The 13,804-nt window shown below is 46.0% G+C and overlaps 1 protein-coding gene across 1 annotated transcript in view; it reads left to right on the top strand.

The window, feature by feature from the left end:
* CDC50A (cell division cycle 50 P4-ATPase accessory subunit A) overlaps window positions 1-13,804 on the top strand; it is a 274,615-nt gene that overhangs the window by 218,334 nt on the left and 42,477 nt on the right. The window lies entirely within an intron of this gene.

The raw sequence follows: 13,804 nt of genomic DNA, 5'->3' as shown, positions 1-13,804 counted from the left end.
GCTATCCTAGTAGCATGGACAAGAGCAGTCTTTAGGCTAAACTCTAGAGGGCGTGTTAAGCCACCTGTTATACCATCACATATACCCCTTGAACACCAAGTGAAAGGACACCTCACCAGTTGTTATGAAAATAAAAGGATATTTATTTATAACAAGTCTACCCTGAACTCTTTATGAGTCAGGGAGCTAAGCACACAACAAAACTCTTACGAAAATACTTTAAGTCGCACAATTTACACAAATGCCCGAGGGGCACGAAAAACCATATACACTAAAAGTGGAATGCGAAATACTAGCAGGTAAGTAACAAGATCCAGAGGCTTCAGGATCGCTAGGACTACACTACTGAACCCTAAGGTTAGGAGCAGGAGGCCTATGGAGATCTAGTGCAGAATGTGCACTCACGCGGGATGCGGGACAAAGTCTATGGAAGCTAGTATTTGTAAAGTTACTGTTATCGGACGAATCCGACTAGATAGACTGAAAACGAAAAAGGATCTGGACACTTAGATAGTGAACCTATGTTGGAGCACCGAAATGCTCAGGTTACCTAGCCCAGGGGCTGCGGCTGCATAGGGTTGAAAAGACGTCTGGAATCCTCGTTGAAGTCTATGGAGCCTGAAAGAAGAAGTTGCTGGCAGGCGACCAGTGAAGATGTTCGATGGGATCCAAGCCTGGATCGGTGATGGAGATGACCTGAAAGCAGAGGGGACTCAGTTCTTAATCACTAGCCAGTGATTAGGTGGGCACCAGGATGGCACCGGATGAAGTCACCTCGACCAGGTGAGTGGGCGGCGCTGGACTCTGCTGTCCCTCGGACCAGGAGGCGTTGTCGGCGACCAGGCTGGAGGTGCGAGCTGTCCCACGAAGGTGTCTGCTGTCGGCGATGCTGGACCCAGGATTGGGGCAACAAACCTTGGCAAAGTCAAGCCCACGCGGTGGAGTCAAGATGGCGTCTGGAGTGGACCAGGAGGGTCCGGGGTGCTCCTCTTTTGGAAGGGAGCAAGGGCCAGTCTGGAGCAACCAGACCAGCGATGAAATCGTCGTGGTACGTCGTCAAGAGGTCCACAAGCCAGCAGGCAAGTGGCCGGACAGCGCGGTGAGCAGCAAAGAACAGAAGGGCCCCACGCAGATCTCGTGGATGCTGGGGGGCTGGACTTCGGTGCTGGAGCTGCTCAGGGTTAGGGCTTCTCAAACCCCAAAGCACTCACTCGAGGATCCCTCGGCGGTCGTGCTGGTTAAGCGTCGTGCAGTTTTGAAGGTGGCCTGTCCCTCAGGTCTCGTCAAACCCACGAATCTCAGCTGGGCTGATGATGCAGGTAGAGGTAAGAGATGCCAGGGAATCCGGGTCTCGTCGAGCTGGGCAGTCTTGATCCGGAGGATGGATTTACAGCAAACCGCGATGCTTAGATGGTGCCTGCGGGTGCAGGGTGGCTACTCCTTAGCCACAAGGGAGAGTCTTCAGAAGGGTTCCTTTCGTGGAAAGTAGTTCAAGATCCAGAATTATCTAATTTGGGAAGGGGGCCTGCTCCTACCTTTATTCTAAGAAAAGGGGCTGGCACGCAACTAGGTCCTGCCCATGGGTGGGACCAGGAGGGGGGTGGTTACACCCCTCTCCCATGTCCGCACTTTCCCCAGCTCAGGGGCTGGTGTGCCCCTGGAACTGGTTCAAGCCGGCATATGCACAGTGAGCACTGGGGTGCCACTTGTAGTCACCTTCCTCTCAGCCCTGCCTACCTGGGATACGCAAAACCCTGTCTGGGATGGTGCTAGCACCGCCCCTTACAGGAAACCCTTTGTCCAAGCTCTCCTCGCTGGAAGGACTCCCAGCAGCAGGAGGTCAGACTTGTGTCTGTGGTGGCAGCATCCATTTTGTGATGCTGAGGCTCGAGTTAGCTTTAACCGGGGTTCACAGTTACATACATGTCGTGTCCCTCTAGAAGGGTGGAATGCTAACCCCGTCGCCAGAATTGGCGAGGGGTTAGTATTCCAATTCGTATGACACCTTACTCGACATGTTTTGATAATGCGATACCAAAGATAGCAAATGACCGCGAGGATTATATTGCACTTAAGAGTATATGGTACGCGTTATCATGGAACAGCTATTAGGACTTGGTTCCGCAAGCTGCAGACGGGCTCAGCTCATGCCAGAGCACCATCTCACATAATTCCAAGCACTCTGCCTTCAGGATTGTTAAGGCCTGCCATAGGAGTGACTGATGGGAATACATGTGTCCATTTTAGGGTTAGATATAGGAATACTATATCTAAAGCAAAGGCTGATTACACCACCTTGCCCCAGCTGTCGTGCAGCCAGTTGTGTCAGATTTGGATGGCCAGCCAGGGGTGGCATAATACATGCTGCAGCCCCTGGTAGGCCCTGGGTTAGGTACACCTATGCCCTGGATACCTAAGGTATTCTGTACAGGGATTGATAAGGTGGCCCAGTACCAATTGGTAAATGCACCTAAGGTACATGTGAGTCAATTTAGAGAGAGAACAGCTAGGCTGTGGGTCTGAATAGCAGGCCCACAGCCAGGGAAAGTCGTAAACCAGTGAAGCAAAAAGCAAAAATCTGGGGTGATCATAGGATTGCAGACCCTACTCTCATACACCCCATATGCCCCCCAAAAAAGTTGCGGCTAACAAAGTTTCCAACTACTTTGCCCAGACGGGCACAACTTCAGCCAAGGAAGGTTACAAACAGCAGGGAGACAACATGGCGCTCACCAGCAAAGATTTTTTAGCATCCCGCCGGGACTTTAAAAAGGAATTATGAGAAGACATCAAGGCAGACATGGATGCCTCCTTTGAATCCTTTATAGCAGAGGTGAGAGGAAAGATGGTAGCTCTGCAAGCGGACGTGGACTCGGTGGGAATGCTCTCATTAGGAGTGGAGGTGAAATGCTAAGAGTTGGAAGATTGCCTGCGGCCACTGGAGGAAGGCACAACTGAAGTATCCGAACAGTTAGAGGCCTCTGCTGTGAAGTGTGAAGATTTGGACAATCACTCTCGGCGAGACAACATAAGGGTCAGGGGCCTGGATTAGGGCTGCGAGGGCACGGATCTTTGGGGGGGGTGGGTTTGGGGTGGGGTCTTCCTGGTGGGCTTCTTCTCCACAGTCATAGGGGACTAACTAAGGAGCTAGTACTTCAAAGAGTGACGGGAACCGAGAAAGTCTCCTTCCAAAATGCCACTTGATCGCTTTTCCAAGATTTGGCACAAGCCACCCTGGTAAGGCGGCAGCTGTTCCGCCCGATCACCGAAACCTTGTGAGAGAGAGACACAAAGTATTGCTGGGCCTTGTCTTCCACATAGACAACAAGCAAGTCCACTGTACTGTACTGAGCTGGAGGAAGCTGCGGAACTCTTGGGAATCAGACCTCCCCATTCAACGAGAGAATCCTCACCGAAGAACAGTGAAGGGGCCCAGGCCAAAGACCGAAGAGGCGCAGGTCCTTGGAGAACGGCTGGTCGGAGGAGCAAGATAACACCAGACTGAGGTGAGGTGAGTCTGACTTCTCGGAAAGTAGCCCGCTGGGACCGATCACCTAAGTCTAGCCTGGGTCTGATGGCAAGGTAACGGGAGTCAAGGGCATGGGTATGAAGGGCTGTCATTCCTTCACACACTCTCCGTAAACCGAGACTCTTGGACTGCCGTAAGATACGCTTCTCGGGAGATTGAGAAGAAGTAAGGGAGGGGTTGTTAGTTATAGCCACATACAAGATGGAGTTAGTACCCTTGTAACAAGTTGGAAGGGGTTGCAGGGAGCAGAAATGGCCTCGCTCCTAAAGTTGAACGAAAGGAGGTCCTCCTCTGGGATGGTGGTCCCCACAACTCAGTTTTAGTTCTTTGTTAATCCATTTGTTGTGTATCATGGTGCTTTTTAATTCTACTCAGTTGGGCTGGTAGGGAGGGGTTGAATACTCAGGCAAGCCGCATTGAGGAAGGGAGAGACATATCCAGTACTATGGCAGTTAATTATCTTTCCTGGAATGTAAGGGGGCTTAACTCGCCCAATAAAAGACACCCCTTATGGAAGTACCTGATTTACCACTAGGTTCTGATAGCCGCACTTCAAGAAACACACCTGAAGAAATGTGAGGAGACTAGGCTGAAACACAAGCGGTACCCTCAGATCTTCCGATAGTCGGCCACCACGAAGCAAATAGAGTAGCTATCCTCTTCCATGCTTCGATCCCCTTTAATCACTTAGCTACTAAATCAGACACCTCGGGGCGTTTCCAAAGAGGGAGACCGTGAACTCAGAGGGAGAGAGTGCACCATAGCTACAGTCTATGCACCTAACACGGGGCAGTTGGACTATCTGGAATCCTTTCTTACCGCTTTGGAGGGGTTTGCAGCAGGAAATATTCTACTGTTGGGGGATTAAAGTCTGATATGGGATCCCACACTGGACACAACCCACCCCTAGCACCCCCCCCTCCCAACGGGCTACAGAGGAACATTCAGTAAAGGTCTTAAAGCAACTCTTCAGCTTTTGGGCCTACTAGACATCTGTAAGGAAACTCGCCCCACAGCGAGGGACCATTCCTTTTTTTCCCATTCCCACAGGACCCACTCCAGAATAGACAATGCTGTCCTCAGTCAATCTCTCCTCTATGCGGTCGTTGATACACGATTTCACCCGATATGCCTTTCAGACCATGCTCTGCTGGAGATAATACTCAATTGGCTGGTGCCGGGTCCAAAACACAGATGTTTTTTTCCCCAACATTCTCAGCAGGGATAAACTGTTCCTGGACGACAAATGCTTGACAATTACGAAGTATTTTCAGAATAATGACCCAGCCCTCACCCCCTTTGCCAACAACTGGTACGCCTTTAAGGCGGTTATAAGGGGAAAGTGTATAGAGTTGGCCACCACCCTTAGAAACCAGCAGAAAGGGGAGAGGCTCCTGCTAGATAAGGAATTACAGCTAGTGGAAAAAAGGCACCAACAGTCTCCATTGAGCCAGACACACCGTAAAGTCATCTCCCTGAAGGGTAAGTTAAAAGCCATATACACTAATAGGAAGGAGCACACAATATTGCAGCTGTAAATGAGAGGATACGATAGCGGAAATAAGATGAACACTCTATTAGCTCGTCAATTAAGGACCAAACAAGAAAAGGAATATATTAAACAGATAGTGGATGACAACGGCGTATCTCACTGGAGTGAGGAGGACCACGCGAATACCTTTGGTCAGTTCTACAGACACCTGTATTCCGCCGATCCGGTTTATACCCTGCACAAGAACACTACTTGGGGTCCCTATCCCTACCCCAGGTCTCGACCCACTCAAACGAGGAACTGAGCAGGCCCATCACAAGAAAGATCCAAAAGGTGAAGGTGTCCTGAAACTACAGAAGGCGTTGGGTCCTGATGGGCTTGATGTAATTTTCTATCGTACGTTCGCGCCCGAACTGGCACCCCATCTGGTGCTCTTGTTTAACGAAAAAGCGAATGCCCAGAGGGTAACAGAAACTATGGGGGAAGCGCTGATTACAGTCATTCCCAAACCGGGAAAAGATCCTAAAGCATGCGCTTCTTATAGGCTAATTTCCCTCCTGAACTTAGATGCCAAATTGTACTCCTCCCAGCACTGATCGACCCAGATCAATCTGAATTTAATAGGGGTCGGCAGACCCATGATAATCTTCTTCGAATAGTGCACATATTTGAAAAAGCACATAAGAAAAACATCCCCGCTGCCCTCCTCTCGCTGGACGCAGAGAAGGCCTTTGATCGGGTAGATTGGGCCTTTCTGGCGCGAACTCTGAAATGCTTCGGGTTCAACGACTCGTTCATTGGCATGTTTCAGGCCAATTATCGCTCCCCCACTTCACACTTGCGCGAGGGACCAGGTAGGGATGCCCTCTGTCCCCCATGCTATTTGCTTTCCGCATCAAACCCCTAGCACTGAGGATGAAGGCGAACCAGAATATCAACGGGGTAACCTTCGGCATGGACGCCCACAAGATCTCCCTCATCGCGGACAACGTGCTCCTTCCCATCAAAGACCCACAGACCTCGCTACCGGCAAACCTAGAAGAACTTCAACACTTTAAACGAGTTTCAGGTTTTAAGGTGAATAGTGCAGGGTCTTTATTGATCAACCTCACCCTACCAGTAGAGGAGTGGTATCGTATACAAGCGACTTCCCCCTTCTGTTTCACAAAGACATTACATACCTAGGGGCTTAGCTCTCCCAGACTTCAGAAGCTATTACCGAGCTGCCCAATTGCGTGTCATCACGGAGTGGTCCAACAGGGAGTCCGAAAAGCACTGGCTCCTTATGGATTGCCAGATACCGGGTAGAACCTCTTGTGGTTAAAGAAAAAACATAGGTCGCCAAATGCGGACATCAGTACCCCCACAGCCACTACCCTATGAGTGTGGGACCTGCTAACTAAAACACTCTCCCTGACGACCTTCCCCTCGCCCTACACCCCATCCATTTCAACCCTGATTTTCGCCCGGCAATGAAGGAGGGAGCTTTCTCACAGTGGAAAGAGGGGGGGGGGGGGCTTCCTAATGATCTCCCACTTATATAGGAAAGAGAAATTCATGTCTTGCGGAATGTGTAAAAGTGTTCCATCTAACGCCCTCTGAGGGATTTTATTACAATCCACTCAAACACTGGGTGCAGCAACCACAGGAGCGGCTGGCCGCTACCAGGGACCTGCTCCCAATAGAGTAATTTGCACAGTCAGGGGCCTCCTCCAAGGGCACGATTTCCTTCCTTTACTCCCTCTTTCGATCACTAACTCCACAGGAGCTTCAGAGACACAGAGCTTTCTGGGCAACGACTCTTTCCAGTCCAGTAGAGGAGAAGCAATGGAGCTGTTTATATGAGAGTATCTAGAGGTCAAATGTAAAGCTCACCTGTGGACACGAGCCCCAACAGAATACAAATAGCGAAACCCAAAACAATATGCCATATGGTGAAAACTCAAACAGTGGGCAATTGTTCCCATCAGTAACCATTCGATACCGCCCTTTTTAACATCATTTGGGTTCTCCTTACCCAGGAGACAAGACAAAACAACATAGCCTACTGATGTTTTTCTAGGACTATATATGATGTTAAGTGAATGTGTTGGCAAGAAGGGTGGTATATTCAAGAAGATATAGAATGTTTGTGGTTACTGAATAAGCAGTGCAAAAAGTGAATCATACAATGAATGTGAGTGCATGGATAAAATTGGATCAGTTGAGTAGATTGTGAATTTTAATGATATCTCTCAAATGTCCAAATGTTAAAATAATAGTGAAAATACAGATTTAACATAATATCTGTCAGCAATATTGGTCGACATGTTTCAGCATTTTGGATGGAATAGTTCCAATGCTTTCTTCAGGACGTGTTAGAAACTACTGCTTATATGGTGAGATTAAAAACAGTCACCTGTAATTTTCAGGTTTCGTGATCAACCACATACTATTACCGTATTTTGTTGTAGAAACAACATCCACAGGAGACATGTAAATAAAACAAAACAAATTGACAACATTATGTCACATGTAACACATGACCATACATACAGTGTATTAATATAAACATCACTGAGCATCAAAAATGAGGTGCATGGTAAGTATTAATTTTCAATGCCACTCACCCATTTGTAGTGGTGATGGCACTTCACCCCACCTGGCAGCAGCTCAGGTTGATAGGAGCACCGCTCTGAATTCAGAATTAGAGATAGAAAGACAGTTCATTGAGCTCATAGTCCAATAATTATGACGCTAAACTGCTGGCGCCCAAAAAATGACAGAGAGATATTTGTCATTCACAGTTATGTCTCCAGCATAACGCTCATTATTTTAGTTCTTTAAAGATGTGCATACCCGATATGTTTTCTCAAGAAGGATTGGACATCATGTCTCCATTTAATAGTTAGCAAGAGCAGTAAAACAGCACTTTATCTATCGCCCGTATGGATTTACATATGAAAACCAATTCTATCATGTTTGCGGTCAATTAAGAGACTGATAAATGCCGATTTATAATGAATATATAAATGCAAGTCTTTATTTTGTTGACCGCGTTAGACCAAAGGAGGGCACCACGCTCGATCAAACAATCAGGTCACTAACAATCATTTCGTAGTCCGCACTCAAACAACGGACTCAGCCGCCGTATCTGGTCGTTAACATACAGGCGGCTGGCTCTAGTATTATGCAGGATTGGACGCCCACACATTCGCGAATGGAGTTGGGGATTCTCCAGCTCGTTGCTTAAATCACGCCACGCATTCTTTGCATAGACCTTCTGTGGTATTGCATACCTTTCCGTCGGTGTCTCCGCACTCTCGTCTGTGCCGACTGGGGAGGCACCGAGCACTGGACAGACTCCATTTTAAACGCCAGTGGGAATGCTTCTGTGCACGTGATCGCGATCACATGACTCCCAAGCATGCTGGGAACTGTAGTTTATTTACTTCCGCAATGACTATTACTGGATTATAGCAATATTTAAGCATATAAAAATTGCAAAGCGGTGTAATCATACGCACAAACTGATATCGTGAGTACTATTTTTATTTTTATTGTTTCTAACACGATTTGGGAAATTACACCAAATCGTATCGTGGCCACCGATAATTCATTCGAATTCATGGCAGTCAACGATGATTCACCAGAAGTGAGTGTTCTATAACCAGTGTTGCACATAAACTACAGCCAGACTTAAATGTTAAAGTTATTGTCGTCCGGAAATCAGAAGCTAAGAACTGGATAGTTAGATATCACAATGTGAACGAGCCCAAATGTTACGCTCTGCCTCACCACGTTTGGAAATGTTCGTTGTGGAAATGTAAAAAACATATAACAGCCACCCCTAAGTTAATTGGAAAAGAATCTTTTGAAAGCTGTTTGTTGGGGACAGTGTATTTCTGTGATTTAGTCCATACAACTAACCAGACTAGTGGACAAACTCCAGCAGTTACGATAAAGCTGATTACTCTTCTGAGGTTTTTAGATATATAAGCTTTGAGTAATCAGACGTTAAGAGAGACATCCATGGTATAGGTTCATTAGGTCCCTCTTTATCACTGTTGAGTTTGTAAACCCACTTCTGTTCCTTTTTTAATAGAAATTTACCAACATCTGAACAGAATTCTGGTATTGTGGGTTTCTCAAGGACGGCCCAATAAAAATCATTAGGACCATGTCCCACCTCAAGAAAGTGTGCTGTCAACCTGGTCGCTTGCTTATGACAGCGCACCGTGCTCTTATGCTCAAGTATTCTTGTTTTAATCTTTCTAGTTGTCATGCCCACATATCGTTTCTCACATGGGCAGACAATCAGATAAATCAAATTCTCACTATTGCAGTTTGTAAAACTGCGTTATTCCCAGGGCCTGGTAGTACCTATGTCTACTGATGTAGATTTGTGTGTTTGCGGACATATCGAGCACATGCCACATGGGTGATGGCCCTGCACTGGAGGTAGATCCCACATGTCCCACTTCTTTAGTCTTTGGTTGCGTATGGACCAATTTGTCTTTCAGACTCTGTCCTCTTTTAAAGGCAAAGAGGGGCAAAGGAATGTTGTCTCCACTTGAGTTTAATATCGATCAGTGTCTTCGAATGATCTTTTGCACCTGATTAGATCCAATGTTAAAAGTGTTCACAAAGGTGATTCGATTAGACTTTATTTTTGGTGGAGTTATTTCTAACAATGCCTCACGATGGTTGTTAGACGCCCTCTTCTTTGACTGGTGAATGATTTTCTTAGGGTATCCCTTTTCGCCTAATTGGTCTTCTACATTCTTTGCATGTAGGTTGAATGCCTCTTCATTGGAACAATTTCTTTGAACCCTGAGGAATTGGCCAAAGGTAGATTATTCCTCAGGGCCCTGGGATGGCAACTTTCATAACTCAGGAGAGCATTCCTGGCCATAGGTTTGCGATAGAGTTCGGATTCTAGACCATTAGGAGTAACTAGAATTTTGAGATCAAGGAATGCCAATTCGGTCCTGCTGTATTAAACAGTGAATTTTAGATATGGGTTGCGTGTGTTCAACCATTGGTGGAAGACTAGCAATTCTTCTTCAGTACCTCGCCATACTACCAAGATGTCATCTATGTATCCTAGATGCGGATTGGTAGGTGTAAAAACCTCCGTTACTTCAAAGTTGTGGACGTACAGGTTGGCAAGACTAGGAGCGAAGACACTACCCATACTTGTCCCAGATGTTTGAAGGTATGTAGTGTCTTCGAACCTGAAATAGTTATCTTTCATTGCCAACTCTGCCAAGCCCATGATGAATGACACGGGCGAGATGGAATTGAGGTCCCGTTGTTCTACTAGGTGACCTACAACTTCGAGTGTTTCCGTTTGGGGTATCGAGGTGTATAATGACTCAACGTCAAAGGAAACTAGGATGTCAATATTGATGTTAAATTGTATTTCTGGAAGGAGTCTTAATACGTCCTTAGTATCTTGGTCGGCATCTCTTTAACCATCGGATTTAGAAAATGATCTACGAAGGTAGAGAGCGGGTCTAAAACGGAACCGATACCAGAAATGATAGGTCGCCCCGGTGGTGGTCTTTCGGGTTTATGTACCTTGGGGAGGCAATAATAATATGGCACCGTAGGGTGAGTGGTTTTAAGATACTGTCCTTCTTGTCTTGTGATGTTATCCACCCTTCTGAGGTAGCCTCTTCCACCATATGACTGATAATAGTCATAAGTCGTTCAGTAGGATCTTCCATTAAAGGAAGGTAAGCATTCCGATCATTCAATTGTCTCAGGCATTCGCTCCTGTAGATATAAGAATCCTGTACAACGATGGCTCCACCTTTATCGGCCAGCTTGATTGTAATTTTGTCGTTGGATGTTAATGAGCGCAAAGCCAACTGTTCTTTCTTTGATAAATTTGAAAGCATTTATTCTCAGTTGAATAAAGTTGATGAATGTCCTTCTCTGCCGCTTCTTCAAATGTCAGTACTTGGGCAGGCACACTAGCAATCGGAGGATTAAATGTTGATGGTTTCCTTAAACCAGTATTCTTATCCTCATTTTCTATTTCACTGTCTTGTTGTTTGGAAAAGAAATAGTGTAGCCTAATCTTTCTTAAAAATTTCGCCAATTCAACTTGGGCTAGAAAAGGATCTCCTTCCTAGGTTGGCACAAAACTTAACCCTTTATTTAGTAGGCTTTCTTCATCATTTGACGAGACGTATGAACTAAGATTCATCACGATGCTGTCATGTTGCTTGTTCCCGCTGTTTCTTGGGGGACCTTCTTCCCACTGCGTAGGTCCATAGACGGCTGTGCAGTCGGAGCCCAATGGACCTGTTGTACTGGTCCTTGGCTCCTCCTGGCTCTCGACCGTCTCTCCTGTGGATGTTGTTTCTACAACAAAATACAGCAATAGTATGTGGTTGATCACGAAACCTGAAAATTACAGGTGATTGTTTTTAATCTCACTTTATGAGCAGTAGTTTCTAACAGTTCCTGAAGAAAGCATTGGAACTATTCCATCCAAAATGCTGAAACATGTCGACCAATATTGCTGACAGATATTATGTTAAATATGTATTTTCACTAATATTTTAACATTTGGACATTTGAGAGATATAATTAAAATTCACAATCTACTCAACTGATCCAATTTTATCCAAGCACTCACATTCATTGTTTGATTCACTTTTTGCACTGCTTATTCAGTAACCACAAATATTCTATATCTTCTTAAATATACCACCCTTCTTGCCAACACATTCACTTAACATCATATATAGTCCTAGAAAAACATCAGTAGGCTATGTTGTTTTTTCTTGTCTCCTGGGCAAGGAGAACCTAAATGATGTTAAACAGGGCGGTATCGAATGGTTACTGATGGGAACAATTGCCCACTGTTTGTGTTTTCACCATATGGCATATTGTTTTGGGTTTCGCTATTTGTATTCTGTTGGGGCTCGTGTCCACAGGTGAGCTTTACATATTGGGGTATGTATCTAGTTTAGGTCGTTAAACCTACCCTCTGACCCTTCTCAACTTGGTTTGTGTTTGTGCTGTTTATATAAGGACATATCAGATCTATGTATCTCCGTGAGGCTCACTACAAAATAATATACAATTGGTACTTGCACCGCCAAAAACTACAAAAGATAATGCCTAACACCTTGGACAGATGCTGGCGAGGCTGCGGCTTATTGGGTGATTTCAGGCATATTTGATTGGAATGTCCTCAATCAAGCCATATCGGAAAGAAATCCTGTCACAGATTAAACTGATTTTAGGCTACCCCATTCCGGAGACCATTGAACACACCCTACTGGGGCTTAGAAACCTGGTACTGCAAAGGCAAACAAATAGTGATTGAGCCGTCATGTGGCTATGTCTTGGGGCGGCCAAGTTGGCTGTGGCAGCGGCCTGGAAAAAGGCGGAGGCCCCGTCCGTAACGTAGTGGCACGCAAGACTCTGGCGAGCTTTAGCGCTGGAGTGGCTGTCAGACATCACCGAGGGCACGAGGAAGGGTTTTGACTATATATGGGCTCTGCTAGTGAAATATCTGTCAGAAGGTCTTACCTTATTTGCATGCAGCCCCAAACTGAGGGCCCTCCACCTCTTCCACATCTAACCAAGTAGAGAGTCCCCCAAGGTTTTCTAGTGTGAGAGTTGTCCGACCCCCACCCACCCAGCCACCTTACAAAGAGCGTCACTCTGGCACCTAGCCACCATGATTCACAGGTTAATCTATTTTGTTGATTTTGTTTTTTCTCTCTTTACACTATTTTTTTCGATCTTTGTCACACCATATTATTTTTGTTGTTTTTTCGCCTCATGGGTTTCACACGAGGCCTTAGTTGAGGCACACAGTTAATACAGAGCACATCTGTGTATTCGGTCTGAGTCCCTACAACAAGGGTAATGACACCGCTGGAATGCATTAAGAAAGTGGAAAGGTTAAGTTGGGACGGCCATGTACAGGTACTTAGGTGGTCGAGTCCTCGTTAACAAGCTGTGTAAAGTTGGAAGAAATATGTAACACTTGCCCTGTATGGAAAATTGGATGTAACTGTCATGTTGCTCCTCAATGCTTGAATTGCTATAAAACTATAAAAAGATTTATAAATAAAGAATTCCGGGTGGACGATCAACTCTTCCTGGGTTATGTGGGCTCCAAGAAATGTCAGGCCTTGCACAGACATACCATCTCTTGATGGGTTGTCTTATGCATCAAGACCTGCGATTCTTTGTGAAAAAGAAACTCCAGTAAGACTACGCGCCCACTCTACTAGGGCTACAGCAGCTGCTACTGCTTTGGGACGTGGAGATCCGCTGCTTGACAGCCACATGGGCATCCCTGCACACGTTCACAAAACATTACTGCCTGGCGTCCAAGTAGACACGGCAACGTCATCCTGGCGACGACGGACAAGGAGTCGACTGATGCCACCCACCGACGCGCATGGGTACTGCTGCGAAACAACTCTCTGGATCCAGTCTGACGCCTGGGGGTAGTTACCAAAGGTAAGTAACTTGTTCATATAGACTATCTTTTCCATCTGCAGCAAAAAGGGCTTGCTTACACATCTATAAAATTATAATTTGCAGCACTAGTTGCCTACATGCAAAAAAGTCAATGTATGTCCTTGTTTTAAATACCAATAATATAGTTCGATGCATTCAAACATGTTCTAAAAAAGCGAAAAGGGTGCTACCAGTACCACCACTGCCTCATTCCACACATAAACAAGGAGCCATTATGGTTTTCCTAGGAAATATCCCTAATAATATTTGTAAAGCAGCAGCATGGAAGAAGCCACATACCTTTA

Source organism: Lissotriton vulgaris, chromosome 6 (assembly GCF_964263255.1).
Source record: "Lissotriton vulgaris chromosome 6, aLisVul1.2, whole genome shotgun sequence".
NCBI lineage: Eukaryota > Metazoa > Chordata > Amphibia > Caudata > Salamandridae > Lissotriton > Lissotriton vulgaris.
This window is presented reverse-complemented; position numbering and strand designations above follow the sequence as displayed.